The sequence below is a fragment of the Chinchilla lanigera genome, unplaced genomic scaffold (assembly GCF_000276665.1).
Source record: "Chinchilla lanigera isolate Chin_1 unplaced genomic scaffold, ChiLan1.0 scaffold00021, whole genome shotgun sequence".
Classification (NCBI taxonomy): Eukaryota; Metazoa; Chordata; class Mammalia; order Rodentia; family Chinchillidae; genus Chinchilla; species Chinchilla lanigera.
Window position 1 is genome coordinate 17,615,653 of NW_004955422.1, and position 11,479 is coordinate 17,627,131.

General features: G+C 47.7%; 1 protein-coding gene across 2 annotated transcripts in view; it reads left to right on the forward strand.

Moving 5' to 3' along the window:
- Positions 1 to 10,953: 10,953 nt before the first annotated feature.
- The window catches only part of Suv420h1 (suppressor of variegation 4-20 homolog 1 (Drosophila)), a gene marked incomplete in the record, with an annotated part of 58,285 nt that continues 57,759 nt past the window's right edge, over positions 10,954 to 11,479 (forward strand). Inside the window, 1 exon segment of one of the 2 annotated variants that reach the window (XM_013514163.1) lies at positions 10,954 to 11,479. 2 annotated transcript variants of the gene reach the window in all.

Consider the following 11,479-nt stretch of genomic DNA (forward strand, 5'->3'; position numbering starts at 1 on the left):
CCCTGCAGGTGGGACATGCTGGAAGTTAACCCCAGGAAGTCATCCTTATCCAGTGACCTATGGGAGTGGCAGATCGACACACTGGCTCTCCTGCATCTCAGCTAGCGTAATTAGGACATGTTCCACACTGTGCCCAAAGGTCCAGCAGGACTGAGCCACAGTTGCCTACAGTAGTGACCAGACCATTACGTACCTAGCTGTCTGGCTTCCTCCCTCTCTCTGCAACCTCGGGACTTCCTGGGATTCCTTCTCAAATCTTCCCAGGATCTGGTTCTGGGGCCCCAGCCTGAGACAGGTGGTGCCAGAATGGTCCTAGGAAGCAGCCCCTAGTGCTGGGATCATTTGCTGCCCACTGCTGAGGATGAGCAGGGTGGTAGGGCCTGCAGCAGCCCCACAGCGGCTGATATGCTCCCATGCTGCGGGGGGGGGGGGGGAGAGACACAGGTAGAAGCGGGGCCCTGGTCTGGGCAGGTTCCAGCCTGAGCAGAATGCAGGCCACAGAAGCTCCTAGAATTGTAGAGATAACAGATGGTAGTGCACTGATGGCCACATCCATAGGATGAGGACCAGAGGCTCGGCCGCCAACTGTCAGGACTGGGAGCCAGAAAGCCCAGGAGAGCATTTTTTAAAAACCTATCCAGGGCTGGGGATATAGCTCAATGGTAGAGCACTTTGGCTAGTAGGCATGTGGACCAAGCTTTGAGCACTGCACAGAAAGATAAACTCAGGGCTGGGGATTTAGCTCAGTGGCAGAGCGCCTGCCTGGCAAGTGCAAGGTTATGAGTTCAATCCCAGGTACTGGAAAAAAAAAAAAAAAAGAAAGAAACTCATCTTCTAGCCAGAGGATAGAATAAAAATCAGATGTAAAGGTACAGATGGCAAAGGTGTCACTGTTGCAGAAGAGGTTGGAGTCACAGCCCTGACATCACATGCAGTGTCACATTTGTTTAGCCTTTTATCTGTGGGTGGATGATCAGACTGCTTCCGCTTTTTGCTTATTGTAAATAATGTTTTTATGGACATGGGTGTGGTGTTATATTTTTAAGCAGTTGTTCGCAGAATGTAGATCAGAGCCCAGTACTGGTATAGTAGTCCCCCCTTATTGATGGGGGATACATTCCAGGACCCCCATCCTCAAATAGTTCCAAACCCTATACATATTATATTTTTCCTATATGTACATATCCATATGAACTTTAATTTATAAATTAGGCACTGTAAAAGATTAACAACAGAAACTACAAATAAAATAGAATGATTATAACAATATACTGTGTTCTATAACAAAAGTCATTTAAAACTCAAGAACAGTTTATTTCTAGAATTTTTTATTTAACATCCTCAGATTGCACTTGACCATGGGTAGCTGAAATCTGACAGTGAAATGGATGAGGGTGACTGGTGTTCCTCTCCTGCCCAAACACCTTCTATTCCTTCACTGGAAACTCTGTTCCACAGGGAGGGAATGAAGAGGAAACACAGGGTGTCAGAATGTGTGCCAGAGTCAAGGATTTTGCCTCACCTGACACCAGCAGCCCCTGGTTCACCTGGAAAGATCCTGGCTTTCAGGCAACTCCAGATCAAAACAGGCATGCTTTACCTGCCTAGACCTAGGTAGACTTTCTTTTCTTTGCTGCAATTAAATTTTCTCACCTCCAGGAAGAGCTTAAAAATTAAATTGTATTCTTCCTCTTCCTTTCCCTCCTAGATATAGACTGACCTCCCACCCACCCCATTTAGATTTAAGCTCAAATGCTCTATCTGGGACTCCCGAGGATTAGATGGTGGCTTTTTGCATGTGCTATCCTCACTCCACAAACTCAATGTCTATTCTCTTCCAGAAAGACCCACACACATGTACCAGGAAACAAAGTTTAAGCAACTCTCTGGGCATCCTGTGGCCCAGTGACATTGACACCTAAAATTGATCATTACATGGAGAGAGCCTAAGCCCTTCCTTTCTGCCTTGTTGGGTAAATTTCCAGGATCCCTAGTGGCCCATCTCTGATGCCATCTTTGTGAATGCAGAACCAAGGCCACTAGTCACCCTCTCTGCCTGGTCACCGAGCATACTCTGGAGGAAGTCATCTCAGTTTGTGAACTAAGAAGTGCCACCCCTGGGGATTTAGCAAGAGAAGAGGCAACAGCCCAAAGTGTACATATAAGGTATGATTTAAGGGAAGAATGGCTATGAGATTCACTAGAAGGCTGGTTCTACATGAAGCAAATATATCCTGGCCAGAGAAGACCCAGGTCCAGTGCAGGCCAAATGGTTGCAAGGAAGCAGCCCAGGGGTCTGTGCCTGAGATTCTCACATGCTACTAGAGGCTTCCAGCTGTGACAGAAATGGGGCCAGTTTGTTTCTCCTCCCCTTAAATATCACTCAGTGATGACTGGCACCATCAGGGCCCAGCTGAAAGAACAAGAATCTCCAGGTTCCTCACCTTGACCCTGGAACCTGCACTATGAACCCAGGTCATTCCTAGGGCAGCCTGGGAAACATCCAAGGAAAAACCACATTACAAAATTCCCTTGATCAAATTGTTACACAGATTTAATGCAATTCTGATAAAAATTCCAATAGCATATCTCACAGAATTAGGGAAAATAATTCTAAAATTCATTTGGAGCCAGAAGAGACCTAGAATAGCAAAGGCAATTCCGGGCAATAAAGGTAAGGTAGGGGGCATCACAATCCCAGACTTGAAATTATACTACAAAGCTACTACGATAAAAACAGCATTGTACTGGCAAAAACAAAACAAAACACCAAAACAGACCTGAGGATCAATGGAACAGATTAGGAGATGTAGAAACATACTTAGCTACCTTATCTTTGACGAAGGACCCAAACGTATTCACTGGAAGAAAGACAGCCTCTTTAATAAATGGTGTTGGAAAAACTGACTTTCCACATGCCAGAGATTAAAATTGGACCCATATCTTTCACCATGCACTAAATTAAAGTTGAAATGGATCAAAGATCTAAATATTAAAACAGAGACATTAAATCTGCTGGAAGATAGAATGGGTAGAACTCTTGAAGACACTGGTGTAGACAAAGACTTTATGAATAAAACCCCAATGACAGGAACTATCACAAAGAGTCAACAACTGGGATCTCATCTTATTAAAAAGTTTTTGCACAGCAAGGGAAACCAACAACAGAATGAAGAAACAACCTACAGTGTGGGAAAAAAAAAGTTTGCCAGCTGTTCCTCAGACAAAGGATTACTATCAAGAACATATAAAGAACTAAATAAAATCAGACCCCCCCCCCAAATTTAAAAACCCAATCCAACACCTGAGATGGATACACACATCTCAGATGAAGAAGTACCAACAACAGGGGCTGGGGATTTAGCTCAGTGGCACAGTGCTTGACTGGCAGGCACAAGGTCATGAGTTCAATTCCCGGTACCGGAAAACAAAACAAAACAAAACAAAAAACCAAAAAAAAAAAGAAGTACCAACAACAAATAAATACATGAAAAAATGTTCAACATCACTGGTAATTTGAAAGATACAAACTAAAACAATGCTGAGATTCCATCTCACCCCAGAAAGAATGGCTATTATCAAGAAATCAGGGCTGGGGATTTAGCTCAGTGGCACAGCACCTGCCTGGCAAGCGTAAGGTCGTGAGTTTGATTCCTGGTACCAAAAAAAAAAAAAAAAAGAGAGAGAGAAATAAGAAATCAACCAATAGCCAATGCTGGTGGGGCTGTGCAGGAAAAGGAACCCTTCTCCACTATTGGTGGAAGTGTAGATGGGTGCACCCACTGTGGAAATCAGTGTGGAGATTCCTCAAAAAACTAGGACTAGAGGTCTTATTTGACCCAGCTATTCCTCTTCTGAGAATCTTCCCCCCTCAAAATTAAAAGCATCATACCACAGCAATATATGCACACCCATGTTCATAGCAGCACATGGGTGCTATAGCCAAGTCCTGGAAATAGCCTAAATACCCATAAAATGATGAATGGATAAAGCAAATGTGGGGCTTTTATACAATAGAGTACTACTCTGCCATAAAGAAGGATAAGCTTGAGACATTCCTAGATATATGGATGCACCTTGAGACCATACTCTTAAGTGAAATATATTGGACACACATGTGTAAATACCAAATTATTTCTCTGGTGTGAGAAACCAAAAATGTAAATAAGGACCAAAATGTATATTAGGCATTATGAAATAGGAAGAAAATGTTCAAATGGGAAGGGGAACAAGGGAAAAGAGAAAGGAAAAAGAAAGAAGGGAAATGGGAAAAAAAAACAAGAAAAGGAAAAAATGGAAACAAAGCTGTTGTACATGGAGAAGGGAGCAAGGGTTCAAGGGAGGGGAGGGGAATGGGGAAAAAAGAATCAAGTTATATCATGTACAGGTACAAATTCTCTATGATCAATGTGATCATTATTTATATCTAAAATTTACCAATAAAATCTGATTGAAAACAAAAACAAAAACAAAAACAAAATTCCCTTGGTCAAAGACAAGTCATGGAAAAATTGAAGTTTTCTTTGAATAGTAGCCAAGGCCATTTCATGGGGTTTTTTTCCTTCCAGATTTCTGTCCTCCTCTTTCAGGGTATAATTCACAGGCAATAATTTGCACAGAATTTAGATTTACAGTCGAACAGTTTTCACAACATGCATATCCGGGTAACCAGATCCCCAAGACAATTCCACGTCACCAGGAAATCTCTTGTGTAGCTATTTGGGTGATCCCACCTGCCCGGAAGCAAATGACTTCTCAGGTTTCTATCCCCACAGAGTCAGTGTTTTCGGTTTTAGGACATCATATAGTTGAAATCAAACAATTTTTGCTTCATGGTTTGCAGGTTCTTTTTCTCAACATAATGTTTTTTAAATTCTTCCACATTGTTGTTATAGTAGCTCATACCTTTGTATTTCTAAGCAGGATTCCATCATGTCGTTAGGCTATAATTTGTCTATCCAGTGTTTGGTTGACTGGCATCAGGATTGTTTTCAGTTGGAAGTTACTATAAGTGTAGTTACTACAAATATTAAGAAAGAAAAAAGGAAAGACAGGAAGGAAGAAAAAATGGAAGGAAAGGTAAAAGAAAGGAAAAGAAAAAAGAAGGAAGGTTAGAAGAAAAAAAGGAAGGAAAGGTAAAAGAAAGGAAAAGAAAAAAGAAGGAAGGTTAGCAGGGTGTGGTCCCAGCACTCAGGAGGCTGAGGCAGAAGGATCACTATGAGTTTGAGGCCAACATGGGTGACATAGTGAGTTCAAGTCCAGCCTGAGCTACATAGCAAGATTCTATCCCCGCAAAAAAAAGAATAAAAGAAAGAAAAAAAGAAAGAAAGAAAGAAGAAGAAAAGAAAGGAAAGGAAAAAGGGAAGAGAGAGATGAAGAGAGAAAGGAACAGAAAACTGTTGAGCAAAATAGAAACCTATAAATCCATACTGGTATTTTTTTTTAAAAAATTTACCTTTCCATTACTCTAACAAAATATCTGATATAATCAGTGTACAAAGTGGAAAGATTTATCTTGGCTCACAGTTTTGCAAGTTCCAGTCCACACCCCGGGGCCCTGCTGCTTTGGGGTCTGGAACGAGGCAGTACTCCGTGGCAGGCAGTGTGTGGCAGTGCACAGCTATTCATCTTTTGGCAGGGATGTGAAATAAAAGAGGAAGACACCAAGGCCCCACAATGCCCGTTAAGGACACACCTCCAATGACCTAAGGCCTCCCCTGAGGCCCTGCCTTTTAAAGCTTTTACCTCCCAATAGCTTCCATGGGCTGGGGACCAGTTTTATGACATGGGGCTGTGGAGAATATTCCAGATCTTACCTGAAGGTCCTATTAATAAATTGAAAGCGTGATGAGGAATGGAATAGCTATATACTCTCAAAGCAGCTCCCCACTGGAATTTACTACGGAAAAACAAAAGACTTTCTAGTGGAGGAGCTTGGCCAACAGCCTACTGTAAGGAAGTGACTCAAGAGAGTACCTCAGTAGTGGATCAAACTGGAATCTTCCTCCACGAGCCTGGACTCATGAGAAGAACACAGCCTCACTTATGTGACATTCCTGCCAAGACCCATGTCCTTGACAGAATCAGAAGGAAACACCAGAAAACCTAAACTGAAGGATACCCTACAAAGTAACTGACCTGTCACTGTCAAAAGTGACAAGGTCACACAAGTCAAGGAAGGAATGAGGAACTGACCCAGCAGGGGAGGAAACAGAACACACCCGACAACTAAAGGCAAGGCAGGATTCTGGGCAAGCTCCTTTGCTTTAAAGGATATTACTAAGATTATTGGAAAAACTTGAATGGCATCAAAAGATTAAATGGCAGAAACCGATCAATATTTAGGAGTAGGGACAGGGTTAGGTCCTCCTAAGGAAACCAGTTGCTCAGCTGCTGATGTGGGAGGTAAGGTGTGGCAAAACTGGCTGGAGAAATAATAGAACCTGTCAATTACAAGACCCCAGGCTGGAGAAGTGGATGGGACCTATCAATTTCAAGATCCCAGGGTGGTGGCAGAATAACTCTCAGGGACTTCTCGCAAGCTCCCACAGGTTCTGAATGGTATAAAAGAGAGGAGACACCAGAAAGAGCTTGCTCGCTGACCTCTCACAATAGTCCTGGGTCTCCCAGACCTAGGATGTACCTTTGCTACTATCTCTGTTTGCTCTGCAGAACTAGTTCTTTCTTTACCCCTTCACCTCTCATTTTAAAATAAATTTTGGCAACATTTTTAGTTTGTCTTGTGCAATTCCTTGTTTGAGATGAGAAAGACCTGGAACACTTCTGTTTGGTGAGCCATTTTTAAAGTAACTACCCAATAGCAGCCCGTCCTTGCTATGGTTTGAATGTGCCCCCACAGTTCATATGTGGGAAACTGAATCCCCTAAGACATATGCTGATTGTAGCGGAAGGTAACTAGGATTAGATGTGATCATGAGGGTGGGGCCCCCGTGATGGCATGAGTGCTTTTATAAGAAGAGGAAGACAGATCTGGACCAGAAGCTTGCTCTGTCTTGTCATGGGGTGACCCAGTCAGAAGGGAGTCACCAAGTCCCAGTACCGTGGCCTTGGACTTCTCAGACTCCAGAACTCCAAAACTGTGAGCCGCTAAACTCCTATTCTTCTTGAATTTCCCAGCCCTTAGGTATTCTGTTATGGCAACAGAAAATGGGCTAAGACTGTCCTTCCTCTTTGCTTACCTGCTGGTGTGTGAAAGAATAGGGCTGGGGCATGTGATGGGAACCCCTAAGAGTACACCTATCAGTGCCACAGGACTTAATCTAGTGCCCACCTGAATGCCCCTTGTAGGCACCTCACATCCAAATCCCAGGGCACCTATGAGCTTGCACGTCACACACTTTGCTGGGTGGGTGGTAGAGAAGCCCCACTGACTGAACAAGCTTCAGTCCCCAGAGGTGAGAGAGGGCTTAGTGAGCCCCTTGCACTGCCTCTTATCCTTGTAGCAATCCAGGAAGGCTAACAGGGTCCCTCCTGTCCCCTTCCCTTTCTCTCCTCCCTCCCTCTCCTATTTCCCTGAATATGAATCAAGCCTCTCCACCGGTGGCGCCCCCCCCCTTCTAGAAGCTGGAGAGACAACAATGAACAAGATAGACAAAGCCCCCACTCTTGAGAAGCCTATGGGCTAGAAAATAAAGAGAGGCAGCTGGTAGGCCTGTAAATAAGTCAAAGACGCAGGGTGCAGGCAGTGATATGAGCTGAGAAGAAAAAGCCTGACTGCCGTGAAGGGAGAAGGGGAATGAGGTATTGGAGCTGGGTGACAGGAAGAACATCTGTCTAAGAAGCAGTAGTTTGCAGGAGGAGGGGTTCTGCTTTTGTGTGTGCCTGTGTTCAATTTTAGCCATGCTGTAGTTGACATGCCTATTAAATATCCACATGGTAGTGTCTGAAGTTCAGAGACGTCCAGGCTGCAGACAAATTTGGGCATTTTAAGTATATAAATGATTTTTTTTTCTGTGTGTGTGTGTGTGAGAGAGAGAGAGAAAGAGAGAGAGAGAGAGAGAGAGATGCTGGGGATGCAACCCACAGCCGTGTACTTGGTAGACAAGCACATTGCTGCTGAGCTACAAGGCCAGCCCTATAAATGATCTTGAAGCCATCAATGAGATTATTTAGGTAGGTCCCACAACTGGTGCCTTTCCAGAGTAGAGGGAATGGCAAATAGACAGGCAATATCATTTGCCCCAAAGTACGCAGCTAGTAAATTGCACACCGGGGATTCAAACCTGGGTCAGACTTGTGCCAAACCCTGGCAACTGCTCTAGATTTTTGCTGCTGTTGTCTGGGGACCTTGGGCATGCACTAGACATTTTAGAGACTGTTTTCACATCAAAAGAAGGTAATGATTGAAGAGCAGATAGACAGCAAGGATGGCACAGAGAGTTAGTGATGTTCAGGTGTATGGCCAGGAAGCCAGCTAATTGCCCAGAGGGTCAGTAAAATATCCAGGTATGCACCCTTTTCCCACCACTTTTAGACACTTGATTATGGGTCAGCGGTGTTACTTTGGGGCAAGGGGCTGGGAAAGAAGTGCGTACAGAGTCCAAAAGCTAAATACCACTTTACAGCAAGAAGCAACCTGCCCTCAGCCTGGAATCAGCATCTGCATGAACAGCAGTCATTCCCAGCAAGCATAGGGTCCCAGCAAGCGAAACCCTGACAGCTGGTCACTGGGTGAACCTGACATTTGGAAAGAGGAGTTGGAGAGCAAAGCAGGGCTGATGGCACCAGGCTGGGTGGCTGGAGTGTCTCTGGGTACTCCAGAGCTGGCCTTGCTGGGGAGACTGGAATTGACTCTGACCTCTGCCAATGCCCTGGCAAGGACACTGCTCCTGGGCCAACCCTGGACTGGGTTGTCACTAATAGCCTCAGGGTGCTTCTGAAGGACTTGTTGAGCCCCTTCCCCCAACTCTATCTTTCTTCAGAGTTGTTAATCTGGCACTCAGCCCTCCCTTTGTGGGGTGTCCAGAGGCTCCACAATGCAAATGCCAGTGGCTCTTGTCATGTGGTGACCGGGCAGGTGTCTGGCTACCTATTTCCTGTCCCCCTCCCCCTCCCTTGCCAGCTGGCAGGAGACTCCTCCAGCTGGCCTCTGTCACTGTGGAGAAGTGCAATTTCCAGCCCATCCCGGAAGGGTGGCGCCCGGCTGTGCTCTCTGCTCGGCTCAGCTCTGGCCTCCCTGGATCAGGACCCTCACAGCCACCAAGTGTTTAGCAATGGCTCTGGCAAGGTCCTGAGCCTAACTCTGCTCACGGCTGCTCAGCTGAGGCTAGAAGAGCAGCCGGTGTGGAGGGGGTTGGGGAAGATGGTCCAGAACTGCAGAGCCTGATCAGAACTGCAGATAGGCTGAGTTCACTCATCTGTTTACCCTGCCAGGCTGGGGGCCCACCCTGGCCGTTGCAGTGCAATGCCCAGAGTACTACTAGGACTGGCATCGGTCAGGGAACAAATGGAGGTGCCAGCATGTGGGAGTTCAGGGGTTTGGGTCAGTCTGAAGGATCAATGGAGTCCACTGTTGCTGGTGGGGTGGCTCTGGAAAGCTTGGAATGGGGAGGGCACCGACATTTGGGTCTAGGAAGAGCTGCCAAGGTGTGGTTGGACTTGGGCCTGGGCACCAACACAGCAGAAATTTGACGTAGGGCCATGAGTGCCCGTAACTGTGCCCACCTCCCATGGCTTTCAGTAGTGGGAGTAGCTGTGGCAGCCACAGTGTCTCTGGAATGCAAGTGAGTATCTGGAGCCAAGCATTACAAAAATCTTGGAAAGAAGAGTTTAGTGATAAACCAGGAACGAACAAGACTGAAGCAATCGCTAGTCACTTGTGTCTGCAAAGAGGACCGTGACAAGGTGGATTCTGATACCACAGACAAAAGAGCAGGAAGCTCACAAAAGCATGCCAGGATCTGTTACCCACCCCTACCCCCAAGGTGGCCCGTGGAGGAAGGAGACCAATCTGGAGCCGATGGGTGAGGGCCGTTGGAGGAATTCTGAAGATCGAGACCTGTCCCTCCTGCTGCTAGCTACGTGCCTTCAGCAAGTCACTGCGCCTCACTTTCTCATTGGTGGAAGGAATAAGAGACATCGTGTCTACCACCAAGGTCAAGGAGGAGGGAAGATGCGATAAGCCGGGGTGAGTTGGACTTTAGGATAGCTGTATGGAGGCCGTCCCTTGCCAACCTCAACTTCTTGGAGGTCCATAACGTGTGCTTTATTACATTACTTATTTACTGTCTGTATTTTTCACTAGACTACTGAGTAAGGACTCATCCTCAGAGCTTGACCAGTTGTGCCTCGTTCCCGTGTGAAAACTGGGAACCACAATGCGTCCCACCTCTGGGGGTTGTTGTAAGAAGCAAAACAGAGCGCACCAGAACCCTGGGATCAGTGTCTGGGAAGGGCTGCATACGTGTTACTTTCACTATTGTCATTCTGTACACTTTATCATCCCACTGCAAGCCCTAAGGCGCGGGGCTTTGCAATATCCCCGGACTTAAGCGCAAGCCACTCGGTATCCTCTTTTACTGCCTAAACTCCGTGAGGATTCGGCCGCCTTTCTGGCGCTCAAAGAGCGCAAGAAGGGAGGGAGGTGGAAATAACACGGTGTCATGGAGAGACTGGCACCCAGTAGGTGCTTAAGCAATGGCTGGCTGACAGCACGGAGCAGCCTGACCAATGCACGCTCTCTCCCTCCCCTCCTCCCGTGTTGTAATGCTCGGGCTGCCCACATGGTCTTTAAGGGTGTATTTGCTCCCAGCGACACCCATTCCCACAACAAAGAAACTCAGCTTCCCGGGGCCGCCTCCCCTCGAAACAACCAGGAGGCGCAGAAGGCGAGAAGCGTCCCCCGCGTCCCGGGCTGCCCCCCAGAGTCGGGGCTCGGGAGCTGTCCCTGGTAGGTGCAGGTGTTCGAGGGCCGGGGGCGGACGCGGGGCCCCGCAGGGCCGCGGGCGGCGAACACAACTCGGGAACTAGGTGGCGCCCGCGGGGCGCGCGGCGGCGCCGCCTCCACCGCGATTTAAAGGGCAGCGAGGCGGAGGGATCCCCGTACCGACGCTCGCGCGATTCCTCCGCTGCGAGACGAAGCGACGGCAACGACGCGGCTCGTTCTCTCGAAAGTCGCTCTTGTGCCTCCGCCGTCGGGAGCCGCCGGCGAGGAACTTCTTTTTGCCTGGCGTCCCTCCACCTCACCTCACAAAATCCCGTCGAAGCCACCGCGGCGGCCAGCCCCGGACAGGGGCGCGCACGCTTGCTGCCGACGTGGTGTCCCTCCGCCGTCGGTCACGGACTCCTTTTCGTGTCCTTCCACCGGGCCCGGGCAGTGTCCGGGTGGCTCGCCGGGGGCGGCGACGCGTCTGCGGCGCGGACGGCGAGGCCCGGGGGATATGAGGTGAGGACGCCCGGGGACCGCAGGAGGCACCGCGCGGCGCGAGGACACGGGACGCGGCCCCCGAGGGCGGCGGAT